General features: G+C 42.5%; 1 protein-coding gene across 8 annotated transcripts in view; it reads right to left on the reverse strand.

The window, feature by feature from the left end:
• Nucleotides 1-17,221, reverse strand: part of ST3GAL3 (ST3 beta-galactoside alpha-2,3-sialyltransferase 3) — a 194,609-nt gene that overhangs the window by 106,031 nt on the left and 71,357 nt on the right. The window lies entirely within an intron of this gene.

Genomic DNA, 17,221 nt, shown 5'->3' on the forward strand with positions numbered 1-17,221 from the left:
ACACTTAGTCCTGCCATCTTCCATCTTCCAGGGAATTCAAGACTGGAGGTGACTTTCAGCTTTTTTTATGCCCTCCTACATTGTTTTTGCTCTAAGGTTTGGGTGGGCATGTGGTGTCTAGAACCAGCTGTTTCAGAATGGCATAGCTGGAGATCCAAAACTCCCCCATAAAGTTGAGAAGAGAGACCCATCTCTGGCTTTCAGTTGTACCATTACTGTGCTTTGGGGAGTCTACAGGGAGCTAGGAAGCAGCATGACGAGGACGTAGGCACACTAAACACATCTGCTGTTGCAGGACTTATGAAGTGCTGTAGAAGACTTAGAAATGCTGTGAACAAGAAAGGTTACTATTTTATTTATAAAAAAAGTAAACAGAGATGTACCCCAAGAAGGGTAAAGGAGGGCCATATCCTACACAATCTGTGTGCTCCACCCACATGGAAAGGCAGATGGAGCCAAGAGGAGAGCTCTGAGGACAAACTGAGAGGGAGGGAGGGAAGCAATTGTTTTGCATGAGAGAGAAACCAGGAACAAACCCTGGAAGGTGGAGACAGGGAACAAGCATCTTCCTCCCTAGGACAGCTGTGAAAGCAGCATTATGGAGTCAGAGTATTGTAGAGCTGACACTTGGCTTCCACAGTCCAGAAAAGCCTCCAAAATCTTCTAGCAGCTGATGAAATTAAGAGATCAGTGCCAAGTATATTCAGAAGTCTGTATTTGGTTAATTTTATGCTTCTATTCTGTAGCTATTTCAAAGCTACTGACCAAGAATTGAAACTGTGATCTGCTAGAGATTTTTTTATTTTGTTTAGTGGTCTGACAAGCAGAAGGTGCACTGCAATCTACACAAAAACCCCAAACCTAAATAAAATGTAGCAGACAAACCCTCTCAACATCTGCAAACTGGGACAAGTTTGGAAACCTCCACTCTTGCGTATCTAACTCTTTAGATGGCCTGACATGTTGGGCTTTTGGCATTAGGAAGAACACTCAGTAGCAGTTGAAAGTCAGTGCCATGCTAAAAAAATAACTTACAGAAGCAAGAGATTCCCACAACTCTAGAACAACCTGAAGTGCCCTGCTACTTAACATTGATTTTCCCCCTTAATTTTTTACCCCTTAAGAGCCACAGAGTGGTCATTATGAACAAGCTGTGGGGGGCTCTTCCTAGGCCAGATGTCTTGGATACTCTGGGGTCATCTCCCCTACCACGGCAGAAGGTCTCATCAGTGATGGCTGCTTCACAGTCTCCAGATTACAGGCAACTCTGATCATTACTCAGTTTATCAGCTGCAGGCAACAATGCCTTGTGCACTTCTAGAGAGGCCAGACAACATTGTTAACTAAAGTTAGATATGTTAATCAATAATTTTGTCTCCAGGAACCTTTTGCTCTTCATTTCCTTTCACACTTCTCACCTCTACTCTGCCTTTTATTGGGGTTCTTGCATCTTCAGTGAGCACGATTTCTTTAGATTAGTTAAAGACAGGATTATCTCAATAAACTGCCCTCCTAGTATCACTTTATTTGAATTACTGGATCTTCTAACTGTTTATCATAAAACAACATTCAAATATTTTGAGATCTTAACTGAATAAAGACAGTTCTGTCAGTGAAAATATTTACAGTAGCCTCACTAATTGAGACTGATTTCAGCTTCCTGAATCTCATTACGGTAAGCTGGGCACTGCTGTCAAAGGGAAACAAATAGGAGATGAATGAAAATAAACATGTAGAAACACAAACAACTGCTTAGAGTGACATTAATCATTACAAAAAAATCTGTCAAAAACATCCCTCTGACTGGCATCTGTCAAAACATCTCAGCAGTTCATCATCGCACAGCCACTGTTCAGATGGAGACAGAGTGTGCAACAGCCAGCAGTGCAAATCTCACACAGCTCTGAATTTCTAAGTGAATTATTCTGCATCTTAGAGCACTCCAGACATGGCTTGTTCCACAGCATTTCTCTCCTCTTTCTCCTGGACAGCCTGGAACCATCACTGTTCCCTCCTCCTCAGAGGGTGCACCATCTGACAGCTAATAATGCAGAATGAAGTGCTGCTCACCCTCTGTGTTTTCTGTCCATCAGCCCACAAGAGATGGTAAAACACTGGAAATCAAGTCCTATTAACACGAAGAAAAAAAAAAACCACCCAAACTATTATCCCTATTTCCTCTCATTTCCTGCCTGGACACGGTTTAGGAGTCCCCCAGTTACAGGAAATCCTAACAATGCAGTACCGAAGAACAAAGAACCGGCTTCTCAGAGAGGAGACAGAGGAGATCGGCATTTCAAACCTTTCCCCGACACCTCCATGACAAGCAGACGCCAGCCCTGGGAGGAGTGAAGCAGAATAGTTCTTCCTTTCCTCTTAGAAAATATGACATTATTTTTTTTCTGCTAAAACACCTTCCTTCCTCAAAACAGGTGGAAGATTTTGCTGGTTGAGCAGGACAGATCTTCTGCCAGGATACCATGGCAGAGCAAGGCCAACTACTTCTTTACAGAAGTGTCTACTCAGCCAAGTTTCTTTACCCTTGACAGATGAGGAAACCCCTATGTGAAATGAGCAGCCACAGAGCAGAAGTAAACAAGCCTAGTGTTTATAAACTGTTCCATATCCTGTTGTTCCACAAATGGTTATTATTACCCAGGAGATCAGATCTGTCCAAAGGAGAAGAAATGCCTGATACATGTGCTGACTAAAATCCCTAACAAGAGGAAAAAAACAGGGAAAGTTTGTGGTTTTCTTATTTTAGTTTTCTTTGCTTCAACCAGGACCCGTAAGCACCCCTTGCCTCTTTCAAATTCTGGACATCCTTTCTCAGCTGTTCCAAGAGCAGCAGGAACAAGTCTAGTGATGACGGACTGCGTGCTGGCCAGTGGAATCAGAGCCCTGGGACCAGCGTCTTCCTCTGCAGATGCCTAAGCTTCGCAGACACTGTTTAAGACAAATCAAAAGCAAAAAGAGCTGGCCACCACTAGCTCTAAGGAGTTGGCTGTTTTGCCACAGGTGTCATTAAGACTGCCTGGAGCTGTATACCGTAGCTTTAAATAGCTACCCATACATCAGGTTACACATTTACAAACAAATTCTTAAAATATAAACAGAACTTGCAGAACAGATATATGCTGTGCAACTTCTCTCTAATTCACCGCCTGGTGAATCATCTGGTGTGGCTTTGAGCATCCCTGAGACCATTCCAAAGTTGGTGCTCTCTTTCCAAAACGGATCCGGAGACTCTCCCACCACACCAGCTGCTGTCCTATGGACTTGCTTGTGCTGCAGGTTCGGGGCCAGCAGTGCCCGACCAGCCCAGGACAGCCCATCACAGATCCCTACGGTGGCTGCAGGGACAAGGAAAGCCATCGTGTCCCAAACAGCTTTCCTGTGCTTCTCATTTTTAGGTGACTTAACACTACTGCACCTTTCCTGAATCGTTCATGGGAACTGTTTCTATTTGGAACTGCTCATCCATGGGCCAGGATTTGCTCTCAGTGTAAACCTCTCGTAACAAAAAAAAAAAAGAAAGATCCAAGCCTAGAAACGAACACTTCTGGTGGTTAACACAGCATCACCTTTCATTAAAGACAGCAGAGATTCTGTAACAGAGGCAGGCCCAAAGAAAAAAAGATGCATACTCACCTTTTTATTTCGGAGGGCAATAGGTAAAGCATTGTGGTTTTGTGCACTGGCATATTTATATATTCTTCTGGTTTTAGGCTCTCTGAGACCCCACAGAAGGTCACAGATATTTTAATCTGTTTCAGTCCTAGATAAATTAATTCATCTCTCAGGAATCTCTTTACCACTTTGACATCATTTTCAGCAGTGCAATTCTACATCTATTCCTAGGTATGCCCTGGTGTAAACATGAACCTCGGCTGGCACAGCTGATAAACAGGTTACAAACATGCTAAAAATGGTGTGACAAAATACGACTTTAGAAAGGGGAAACCATATGCACCTCTCAAAATCTTTTTTCTTTTTTCTAAGAACAGCACAAGATGTGGTATTTGAAATCTACACAATTCTGAAGCTTACATCAGTTGTTTAAGCTTAGAAGAATAACAAATTAGCATAGCAGATGCAATTATTTTCAGGAAAATCACAATGCAGCACTTCTCTTCAAAGAGCTGGACACTGCAGCAAGCCACAGCCCTGACTTGCACACAGAAGGCTCCTGCGCAAGTACCTCAGTAACTCCAAGTGCTTCAGGAGAGAAACAGACATCATCATTCTTAAAGGCATGGCAGATTACACAAAAAGGAAACAACTTTCTTTCTGAATGCATAAATCCTCAGAAATTTAGCAAAATAGAAGCAGCATTAAAAACCATGGTGAGTAATACTAGTGAAATATGCCATCCCATTGCAGTCAGCTTCACTGCAGTATGTGGTAACACTCTTGCCTTGGTTTCCAGCATTACAAGTGATGTGGGTCGGGTTGAACCAGGGAGCAAGAGTCCTTGGGAAACTACAGGAACTTCACCAAGCTACTGTGATCCCTGATGCTATTCCAACAGTTCCAGCATTGCTTCTATAGTATTTAGCAATTAATTTATGGATTTTATTTTGCTGCATGGGCAGCTCAGATTTACAGTAAAAGGTACCAAGAAAACAATTGCCAAAGGAGCTTATGCTGTCCACACTGCAGTGGAATCAGAGCTTCTCCAATATTACCTAAACAACATTCTCAAGTGACTTCTCACACTGCTACAAAGAGAATTATTAATCTTTTCAGTTTCTACCTTCATTTGCATAATGCGGAGTTGGAGGGCTCCCCAGACTGTTTCTAATTTGGCCTAATAATCTTTTCATCCATATTCTTAGCCAATGTACATTGGCTCGGTGACAGCATTTGCATGCACTGACACTCCTGAAGTGTTTCAATAATAGAACAAAGTGTGACAGCAAGAGAAGAGGAGGGAAAGGTAGAAGAGCAAAATAAATTGACTTGAAGTCTACCTAAAGATAGGAAACTTATTGAAAACCACCAGCAGGGAGTTCAGAAGGAACAACTGCCCACTCTTGAACACAATTCAGAGAACTCTGAGGGAAGTCGCATGCTTTTCTACGGCCAGAGGAAATCCCGGGTGAGGTACAGAGCCTCAGAGGTACCAGGGAACTTCCTGGGGCTCTGGGGAGATGATGGGCTGGATCAATAACGATGAACCTTCGGAGAGTCAAAGTCAGAGTTTTAACAAAAAGAGATAACCAAACCCACTTTCTTAGTGGTATTTGAGAAAAAGAAAAGAAGGCAGGACATGCATATCGAAACCACAGTGTTATTACATACAGTGCTTGACTTTCATACTCACTGATATTTTTCTTTTGTTTCATTTCACGCTCACTGGTATTTTCATTCACTCAAATGCATTTAGATCCTCAAGCAATCTTTGCTGTAAGATTTTTCCTGAAAGTTAAACATTCTTACTGGTATAGCTTTAGAGCAGATGGGCCACAGCAACCGAGCCCAAACACACATGCACAATAAAATATGCTTATTTGGTGGCACAGATTGTTTATTGTTTCTATTGCAATCATGCTAACACAAATACGGTTATTTATTTGTGCATTTGCAAAGCTGTACCTTTTTGGGGGGGTTAAAGTTCGCAATTTAGAAATAACTGTAGAACTCTGGAAAACAAAAAAAAATGCGAAACAAAACAAAAACCCCATCCTGTTCCCACTCTGGCATACGATGCTGTGTACTCACACCAAAGCGAGAGTGCATGTGCTCTGCACCTTTTTTGAAGCCAGCAAGGAACACGCTCAGTAAGGTCCTTGTGTCCATATTCCAGCTTTCATCTAACAGTCTCACTTAATTCAGAAGTCACGAAAAGGAATCTGAAGACAAGCTTTTCAAGCACAAAGCCTGCACATCACATGGATTCACATGCCTTTTCTTTTTTAAACACTTGAGAGAAGTTAAGCATGAAAGATTTCAGCTCCAAAAATGGATCTGATGTAGAATCTATTGTCACTGCACTAAATTGCACACTTTTTTAAAGACTGAAAAGTCAACATGGGATAGAGAGAACCAGCTGCATGAACTGAAGGAGAAACCAGATCTCTACTTCCTGAGCAGCAGCTCCCCACACTCTGTCCTGGTGCCCAGCTGCCTTACGGAGCTGTTGCAGTCCCAGCACCTTGGCTTTTCACCTCTCAGCTGCACCCTTGGCGGGATTGGTATAACGATCTGGTCATTCCATAAAATGGATCAGTGAACTGATCTGGATTAAAAATAGTCTTGCACAGAACAAGTAGATGGATGGATGAGGGAAAACTCACGCTCGGACATAAGGATTATTTAACTTATCCAGTTTATTGCACTGTCCGCAGGCAATTACGCTAGCTCAGGTAATGGAGCAGCACAAGGTGCAGCATGAACTCCTTAACCTAACAGTGCCATGTAGAGAAGGGGAGAAAAGGGAATGCAGACACAGAATCTGACCCTTTTTTTGTTTTTTTAAATCTGCTCTTGCATTACGCCACATCTATTCCAACCTGACTGCAGCAGCATGCACATCTTCAGAGGCTGCCAGAAGTGAAGAAATTGGCTGTTTCCATCGAAGTTTGTTCTTCAGTACAAGCTCCAGCTGGCTGATCGGTGCTATGAATTTAAGAGCTAGCAGTGAAGTTCTGTATACACAGTCTCATCTGCTCATCTCTGGAATTACATTCCCAATCATTGCTCTCTACAAACAAAAAAAAAGAATGCTGGGAATCTGTCACAGAGAAATTAGTTATTTGACCACACTCTTTAAATGGAGCTTTGGTTACCACCGCCTCCGTACCACAGGCTTGCAACGCTCTGAACATGAGTTATCAAATGTTGCCCCTAATCCCAGCTTCCTCCTGCAGACAAGGCAGGTGGAAGGGGCTGAAGCAGTCGGGGTGTTGTGAAGGGCAATCTAATTGCCCGCGTTATACATAGCAACAACAGGCCAGACAACAATCCTAGTCTGAACACTGAAAGCAAATGTCTCCTAACAGACTGTGTTCCATGTTCACTAAAGTACAGCCACCTGAGACAAAACATTTTGTGAGATAAAGTACATTTCAGCATTAGGAAGAAGTATGAGAGATTTAAGTCTCTCCAATGAGCATGTGACAATAAAACAAACAGAGGAATTCTGCCCAGGGAGGTTGTGGAGTCTCCTGCTCTGGAGATATTCAAGACCTGCCTGGACGAGGTCCTGTGCAGCCTGCTGTAGGTGACCCTGCTTCAGCAGGGGGGTTGGACTAGATGACCCATAGAGGTCCCTTCCAACCCCTACCATTCTGTGATTCTGTGATTATATCCGTTGTATACTCTGACCCAATTCTGTCATTCAAAATCTACATTAATATATATTTTTAAAAGCCATTCTCTTTGTAAGTGCCTCTAAATTGTATACAATACCCAACACACTAACTGCAGAAGTGAAAAAATAAGAAAATCTTCACTCCAGAACCAACATATAAGGGAGAAAAAAGGCACCACTTCATAAAAATCATAAGGAAAGAAAGGTAGAGCAGTGCAAAACGCTCCCCTTGCCAGAGAGGCAGTGGGTCGGCAGCTCACGCATCGGCAGATGTGTTATTGGAAAGGCCACAGAGCTCCGGGTGCAGCGGTGCTGCCCAGACACCAGAAGTGATTTGAGCAGAATTACAGTGTGCATGTTTTGGCTCGCATGATAATTTAACCTGGGTTTTACAATACACAGAGTACGGAGGTGACAGGAGGTAAACATGAGCAGCAGCATGCTCCGATGCCCCTGGCATGAGCCAGGCACCGAACAGCTTGGAGAAATGGGAAACATCGCCGGCTTAACAGACCAGGGCACCGTCAATTCCTCTTTCATCCCTCCTTCCCTGTCCTGTGAGTCCTGGACTCCTTAAAGCTAGAGTTAACCAAGGAACTGAGGGAACCTCATGATGTTCAGCACTGCCCAGGAGAAAATACACCCCCATCAACTTGTCCCTGCAAATTCAAACCTCAGTAATGCAACAACAGATATTTCCTTTGTCTTTACTATGGACATAGGCAGCACAATCAAGATAACAGGATCTGAGGGGAGTAGTGATGATGGCTCCAGCTCAGCGCTCCGGCACCCCCAAACACCCTTTTGGGCACCGGCACAGACAAATTTCCTTACAGAGCTGTGATTACAGCAGTTACTGGGACAGCAAATGTAACTTTGAGCTCTGAAACGATCCCCGCTATCATCGTACACTGTTCCTGAATGCACAAGCACAGATCAAGACACTTAAAGAAGTGACAGGGGTTCCTAGCACAGGAGTAATCTCATTTTGAAGCAAAGCAGAAGGTCTTTCTCACAGCAGCGTATGGGACACAGGGACCCTGACTTCAGTGTGAGCCTTGAGAACTGCCCACTTTCACTGGACACAGGCTGCTTTCACAGTTCAAATTCACAAAATGAACCACTTCAGTGTATTTCAAAATGAGATGTACATTATACATGTATCTAGAAGACAAAAAAACCCCTACTATCAATAACTAATTCAGCATATACATACAATTTTATGTATCTTTAAAAATTAAGAGCTACTACCCATTGCACCTGAAGAGATCGCGAAACACGCAGCAGATGGATCACTCTGCAGTCAGGGAATAGTTTTGAATTCCCATAGCAATCCTCAGTGGCAAACTAATTATCCAGCCTATTTCTTCGGTGAGCTCTGATGAACCACATGCGGCTGCCATCCTTTGGCTTCCTCTGCTCTCCTTAGATCGCTCACCACAAAGGATGCAGCCCCCACCTGCGCTGGCAGTCTCTGAGCTCTGAGCTCCGGCCCTGTCACTTCAGTACAAGCCCATGCTGGGCACAGCAGTAATTCATGAGGCACCGAGACAGCCAAACATGAATAAATTCACTCCTAAGCAGAGGGTTAAGAATTCTCTTTTTAAACTATTTTTTTCTAAATATCTAAGTAAGAAAGCAGGCAAGTGCAGAATGAAAAGATGCTCTTGTGTGCTTAGTATGAGAGGCACAGCTTCCTAGAAGGGGATATGGAAACAAATGAGGGAGTATTTGGGATGAGGGGACCACATACTGAAATCATCTCGATCCCTATTAAAGCCCTTGCTAAAGCTCCAGTTCCAGCTGGAGCCCCCTTCTGCCATTTCCATGTAAGAATGCATGTAAGAATTTTTTGGGGCATGTAAGAATGCTTTTTTCCTAAAGTACAAAACGTGCATAAACTATACCTGCAAGACAGCAATGGCAAAGAAACTTTTGCCAAGCTCTGGTATCAAGAAGACTGCAGTCTACCCTGTGCGCTCTAGAGCAAGGCCTTCTGGAGCTGTCTGAGCTATACTCGCCTGGCCTGAGGAAAGGGAGAAGTGCACAGGAATCTATGAACTACAATATCAAGGGGGAACTAAACATCAGAAACACACGGAAGCACGACTCCAGAGAAAGCCACTGAAATTCCTATGTCCAGCATCAATCTGTGCCATGTATTCTCCACTGATACGAAAGTTTTAAAAATGTTGAACTTTATGTACAAATTCACCATGAAAATATAAATGCAGGGGAGTTTACAGGAGAGCTGGTTTTCCTCAGAATGGGGAGTGGGCTGCTATATTGAAAAATAACAAAAAAAAAAGTGAAGAAAGTGGCAATTGCTAATCGATAGAAGGTTTGCACCAGAATAATCAAACAAACCAAACTGATTTTGTTTCTGAACTGACCTAACAAAGAAGTTTGTGATTCACATATATAAGACTATTTCTTAGCACCAATTCACTAGAAAAAGATGTTTAACATCATATGCCTGGTGCTAAAAAACACTCTTACATATCTGAATCACAAATGTTAAATTTACTATTTTGGTCACAACGCCTATAGATTGGTTGTACATTGAACTTTCCCTTTCCCCCTTATTCTGAAATCTTTTCAGATTCTCTTTATCTTCTTTAAATATTTTTTCCCATGTTCTTTCACCAAACACAGATTGAACAGTCTGCAGGCTGCAGACATTCTCTCTCTATTTACCACCTCCTTTAATTTCTGGTATTAGCTGCCAGTTTACAAGAGCTTGTGGTTGGAAAATTGTCAGTAGCTGAACTGCACCAGGCTGGCATGCCAGCCGCACACCATGGGCAGAAGTCTCCTTTCTCATTTGATAAAGAATAGGGCACAGAAAAAGACAGAGAACTGTACACAGGCAGCATCGTTTCCACAGTAAGGCCAGACATGCAGGAGACTGCAGCGTTACCACTGCAAACACAAGTTAGTGCCTTCTACAAAAAGGTCAAAGCATTAGCTCCAGACTTGTAGGTGACCTCAGACCTACTAAAAATAGTCTAATTCACTGAACAAAGACCTACTGATGCCGTTTTACCAAAGACGTTTGTCATCTTCTTCGTATCATTCTGAAACCAGTAACCTTACTTCAGGCACTTTGACTCATTATCTACTGCTGGGAGATTTGCAAGAGGCAGAATAATACCGCCCTGGAAAGTGAAAAATTAGATAACTCCCTCGGTTACAACAAGCAGCCGATGCAGCCCAGCTAGCCAGCTCCTACACCGAGATGCTGTGCTGAGATCGTGCAGCCACTTCTCTTGGTGGGGAGCCACTGTCATCATTCAGATTACAGCATGTTCTTCTGAAGCTATGCCAGTCTGCCTTTGAGGCATCATGGTTAAAAAACCCAGAACCAAACCAAACCAAACACCAGGCATGGGCACAACGGATTAGACCAAACGTCCATTTAGCCTCATACTCCACGTCTGTGTTCATTGGCCAAGACTTCAGTAAAAAGCCCACAAAACAGGGTATATATAAAGCCACAGTTTTCTCTCATCATCCATTTAGGTTCCAGGCTCTGTAATGTAGAGATTTCCTTGCCTGTTTCTGAATCCTTATGGTCAATAGAACCTGACTGTCAATCTCTCTGTTTGTTTGTTTGTTTGTTTGGGGTTTTTTAATCTTTTCCTCACCATGGAACTCATTCTCAGAACAATGTAACTGGAAATAGCATGAAATAGCACTTCCCTGTATTTTAAATCTGACACACAATATTCCCATTTAATACCTCTGAATCTTGCACCGAGAGAAGCAATCACCTAAACACCTTCTCTGCGCCATTCACTGTTTTACACATACTTGTGAATACCTTTTGCCCTCTGCTTGCTCTACCTCAAACTGAAAGTCTGTACCTATTCAGCCTTTCTGAGCATGGAAATGGCTCGATGTTTTTGTTTACTCTTTTATTACCACTATATATACTTAATTCTTCTAGATCTGTTTCAAAATTAGTTGAAGAGAATTACATGTGTTATTGAACATGGAGGCACAAGGGGTATTTATACAGTGGCGTGACATATTCTTGGGTTTTGTATAATTGTCTCCTAATACGTCCACGGTCTTTTAACCATCACTGCTAAATAGTTGCAGAACCATTCACAGTAATTCCAAGATCTCTTTCCGGATTTGCAAGTCATAACTAAGTCCAACATTAGGTGTATGCTGTCAGAACAATCTTCTCAACAAACCCTGCCTTACATCTAGCAGAACTGAATCTGGCCTGCTAGTTTGTTGCCCGATCACCTAGCCCTGCGAGATGCCTCTGACATTCCTCACAGTCAGCTTTTGGTTTTGCTACCTGGAAAAATGTGTCAGCACTTTATTAGTCATCCTGTTCCAGATCCTTTACGAGCACTTGGAACAGCAGAGATCCCAGCACGCATTCTCAGGAATGTGGAGGAAAAGAAGTGGAGGAAAAGAAGGTTATCAGGAGTAGTCAGCATGGATTCACCAAGGGGAAATCATGCCTGACCAATCTGATAGCTTTCTACGATGGCATGACGGGCTGGCTAGATGAAGGGAGAGCAGTGGATGTTGTCTACCTCGACTTCAGCAAGGCTTTCGATACGGTCTCCCATAACATTCTCACAGGGAAGCTCAGGAAGTGTGGGCTGGATGAGTGGTCGGTGAGGTGGACTGAGAACTGGCTGAATGGCAGAACTCAGAGGGTTGTCGTCTGCGGCGCTGAGTCTAGTTGGAGGCCGGTAACTAGTGGTGTCCCCCAGGGGTCAGTACTGGGCCCAGTCTTGTTTAACTTCTTCATCAACGACCTGGATGAAGAGTTAGAATGTACCCTCAGCAAGTTTGCTGATGACATGAAACTGGGAGGATTGGTAGATACACCAGAAGGCTGTGCTGCCATTCAGCGACACCTGGACAGGCTGGAAAGTTGGGCAGAGAGGAACCTGATGAAGTTCAACAAGGGCAAGTGCAGGGTCTTGCAGCTGGGGAGGAACAACCCCATGCATCAGAACAGGCTTGGGGCGGACCTGCTGGAGAGCAGCTCTGCGGAGAGGGACCTGGGTGTCCCGGTGGATGACAGGTTGACCATGAGCCAGCAGTGTGCCCTGGCTGCCAAGAAAGCGAACAGGATCCTGGGATGCATTAGGAGGAGTGTGGCCAGCAGGTTGAGGGAGGTTCTCCTTCCCCTCTACACTGCCCTAGCGAGGCCTCATCTGGAGTACTCTGTCCAGTTCTGGGCTCCCCAGTTCAAGAAAGATGAGGAACTACTGGAGAGAGTCCAGCGGAGAGCTACGAGGATGGTGAGGGGACTGGAACATCTCTCCTATGAGGAGAAGCTGAGGGAGCTGGGCTTGTTCAGCCTGAAGAAGAGAAGGCTGAGAGGGGACCTAATAAATGCTTATAAATATATGAAGGGTGGGTGTCAGGAGGATGGGGCCAAGCTCTTTTCAGTAGTGCCCAGTGACAGGACAAGGGGCAATGGGCACAAACTGAAGCAGAGGAAGTTCCAGCTGAACATGAGGAAGAACTTCTTCCCTCTGAGGGTGACGGAGCACTGGAACAGGCTGCCCAGGGAGGTTGCGGAGTCTCCTTCTCTGGAGATATTCAAGACCCACCTGGACAAGGTCCTGTGCAGCCTGCTGTAGGTGACCCTGCTTCGGCAGGAGGGTTGGACTTAGATGACCCACAGAGGTCCCTTCCAACCCCTACCATCCTGTGATTCTGTGATTCCGGAGGGCTCCAGGGGTAATGTCCCCATACTGTCCAACCTTCTTACTTATTTCCATACAGTTTCCAATCTTCACCTAGTCACTACGTAACAACTGTTTGGTAGGGTTTTCTTGGCTTATTTGGTTTGAGGTTTTTTTGGTTTTTGGGGTTTTTTTTTTAAGAAATCCAGATATACTGTATGAGTTAAATCACCTTTGTCAAATGTTCATCCAGTCGTTCAAACGACATAAGCAGATTTACAGGGCAGGGCTTCCTGCTGCGGAAAACAATTTGACTCCTCTCTATCATCGCCTTCAGTCCTGTGAACGAACACTAATTCTATTCTTCTTTTATAGTTTCTACCAAGGTGCCTAATACAGAAACCAGGCTCACTATGAGTTTCCAGTTTCCCAAATGCTCCATGGGCCCCTCTTGAAAAGCCTGACACGTTTACTGCTTTTCATTCTTCCATTCTAAGGCCAATTTAAGCAATGATTATACACAACCGTGTGTAACTCGGCAACTTCACCACTGAGTTCTTCACAAAGTGAGAACTTTTCCAAGCAATTCATTGTGCTGATCTGCTCCAAAACGTTAACCTTCTGTCAGCTTCCCCCAGCCGGTTCCCCAGAAAGGAAGGCTCCACGTGGGAACCGTTCTGCGGTGAATAGCAATGCAAATAACATCTCTGCTATGGCTTTACCTTCCTGTAGCTCATATGTAATATTATGATCACCTATCAGCCTATCAAGATCTCTGGCAGGCTTTCTGATTTTGACAGTTAGACAAAAAGCTTTTTCTTTTTTTTTAATGCATTCATAAAGTCGTCCCTCAACATTTTTTTGGCCTACCTCATTATGGTTTATATTTAACGTGCCAAAGTTAATGCTCTTTCCTATTCTCTTCATTTGGATACAACTCCTGCTTCAGAAAGATGACTTATTTCTAGGAGCCTTGTTTACTTTACTGTTTAATTCAGTCCTTGTTAATTTTTGTGGCTTTCCTTCAATCTCTTATTTCCCCTCCCTTTTCGGACTTTCACCATCAAAACTGGGCACAGTATTCTAGAACTCTTGGGTTGCGGGGTTTTTGAGGGGGCTGCATTTTTAACTTTAAATCAGTGCTACACACAAAATTTCTCAACGTATGTGTGTACATAGGAACCTGAAATAGCATTTCGGCTATGGTATTTTGTTAAGATTACATGAGGCTTTCTCTGTCTCTGTTTCCAAGACAGAGTTTTTCTGTCTTGAAGGTATAATCTGCATTTGTTCCTCCCAGATGCCTTATTTCATACTGGATATATTAGCACATATTTTGTTGGACTGTGGCTATTTAAACCAGGTGATCCAGATTGTTCTCTAAAAGTTCTCCAACCAATCCTTTATTTAGTACTCTCCAATAAGCGTATCATCTGCACAGTTAACCTAGGATTTTTTCCAGCTAGGATTATTAATGAAGGCATCAAGCACTGCTAGAATGAGAACTGATCAACTGAGGACCTTATTAAAAAATCCCCTATTTAATCTTTCCTTACCAGCAACCACATTTTGAGATTTCTCAGGGCATTGCTCTTTAATCCGTCTAGCACTTGCTTATGCTTGATAAAGTCTGAACTCACATTGGTACCATTAAAGAAGCACTTACGAAGAAGAGTTACATACTCTTAAAATATTTATTCTATCTCAACTATTTCCATCATATTTTGCCTGTTTACATTTGAAATTGTGCTAAAAAGTCAGGAACCTTTAGGATGGGAAAACATGTATTCATTTTATTCATGCTTGAAAACAGCCAAACCAACTTTATCCAAATAATAAAAAAAACAGGACAAAGCCACACATTTTATGGTGAAAACCAAGCCTGAAAAACGTCAGCCGCAGAGATGATGTTTTCCTAATGATATGAGCAACTGAAAACAAAAGTTATAAAAAAAGAAATCAAGCAGCTCAAATTCTTAAATGAACAGGCCAGCTAATTTGGCTTTTAGAGTTCTAAATATATTAAATTGTGATACCTGGCTTGGTAATATTAACTTTGCATAGTTCTCTAAGTACGAGAGAAAGAAGAGGAAAAATCTTAAGTGTAGCACGGAATCTTTGCAGAATTACTGGTCAGCCATCCTTACACCAATCCTAGCTAAAATAATGAAATGTCTGACGCTGAATTCAATTAATAAAGAATTAGAGGACATCCTGGAAAAAAACTGAAACCTTCATAAGGTTTAGTGTTCATGTTAGAGAAGCAACTGAACATAAATCCCCAGCAAGATGCTGTCTTTAGAACTATGAATATGATTTTTCAATGTATGAACAAGAGAACAACCACCTAGTTTGACTACTGAGACAAGTAACAACCTGTCTGCCTGGTATTAGTTCAATGCAGTCAGCTACTGGGACAAGGTGACTGAACAGCGACCTGGAAGTAGCTACTGAGGGAGAGAACAAATAACACTTTGGATTCTAGCAGGCAAAAACCCTCCTTCTTGAAGCCAAAGTCTTAAATAAATTTAAAATTTAAATAAGATGAATATTTTTGCAATGAGTTTATCCATTGGAATAACGTAGCACATTATTACCAGGTTCTCCATAAATTGAAACCTTTAAATCAAGCTAAGTAGCCTGTGATCCATGCTGAATTTACTGGAAGAAAACATCACGTCCTGTGTCATGAAATAAATCAGGGTAAGGGACTATTAATGGTATTTTTCTGGCCTTAATAACTGTTCTTAACAGTCTACCTTCCGCAGTGCACATAATTTATCTCTGCAGAATCAATATGTACCAACACCCATGCCTTGGAAAGGGCAGTTAAGTTTCAGTTGTATAAAGAAAGGAAGGCTTTAGCTTCAGACATCTTACCACAGTTAAAGTACCTTAAATTCCTCTTCTATACTATTTATATTTAATATGTACACAAACACAGATTTAAAAGCACTCAAAGTTCTTTAAAGAAGAGGATGACAGTCTACCTACTTTCAGTTCTGGTATTTATTTACATTCTAACCAGAGTTCCAAAATTCACTCAGAAGATAACACTGATAATTCATTGTTTTACACTGGCGATGGAGAACATAGTCTCAAAACTTAAGTGTTTTGGTTTTAAGGCCTGGCTGTAGTATCTGCTTGTTACACGGCAATGTCAGATTTTTATTTTTAATTTTTAAAGTTTGCAGATACCACGTTTGCCAATAAAAACAAAGAAAGATGATACCAGCAGTTTCAGGCTTGGCCTGAAGGCCATGGTCACCCAACCTAACTTCTACATGTGCAAGTCATGGAAATTCCCTCCTTGAAAGAAATAAAATATCTCTTTTAGAAGTACCAGTTGTGTTAAAAAGTCCACTACCTCTTTTGCCAAAGAGGTCACTGCACTAAAAGATCTTTTCCACATGCATTAGAAGCTTGTACAAAGGTCAAATAACCATTCGGACAAATTTTCCTTTTGATGAACAAAACTGAGATCCTTGAGCCCCAACAGTATAATGTTCTTGCCAATCTATCTTCTGAACTGTCTTCCAGCAAGTCTACAAACTCTGTGAAATGCAGAAGCCACATGGTGCATTAAAGAAAGCCATAAGCCAAATGTAAAGGTAAGTTTTGGTTGACCTGTTATGACTACATTCCTCATTTCTGAGAGCTATCAAATAGTACTGCAACTTTCCACCCTTTCAGAGGGAAACAAATTCTGAAGAAACAAGTAAGACTTCAGCTCACAGTAACTTCTCAACACAGGAAGATGCAGGACTTGTTAATAACATGTCTTAGACTCTTTGGAAAACACTATTGCAATGCTTTCAGGCACCTGAGGGATGCTTTACTCTGTCCTCCCAAGTTAAAAAGAAAAAACAAAACACACCACACTTTGCTACTCCAGCCAACTTAATCTGTCACTTCATGACCGAAAGTTCTTAGGGATTGCACCTTCTTGTACCAGCAGTGAGCTTGACCACACATCTGTATCATGCACTGACAATATAATTTGTTTTGTTATTCAACACACAAACCTCTCTACTCTGAGCAAGCTCCTAGTCAGACTGAAATCAATTAAGCCGTTGCCACTGACCGCTCAAATAGCCCTGAATTTCAACACCGGACTCCCCTTAAACCAACCAAGTGACAGAGGAATGACACTTTTCAAGACAATCTCTGCAGATCACCCAGCCTGAAGGATGAAAAGTCATCAGGGAAAGAGGGGAAAAAAAACCCAGTAAAGTAATTA

This window comes from Opisthocomus hoazin, chromosome 6 (assembly GCF_030867145.1).
Source record: "Opisthocomus hoazin isolate bOpiHoa1 chromosome 6, bOpiHoa1.hap1, whole genome shotgun sequence".
Taxonomy (NCBI): Eukaryota; Metazoa; Chordata; class Aves; order Opisthocomiformes; family Opisthocomidae; genus Opisthocomus; species Opisthocomus hoazin.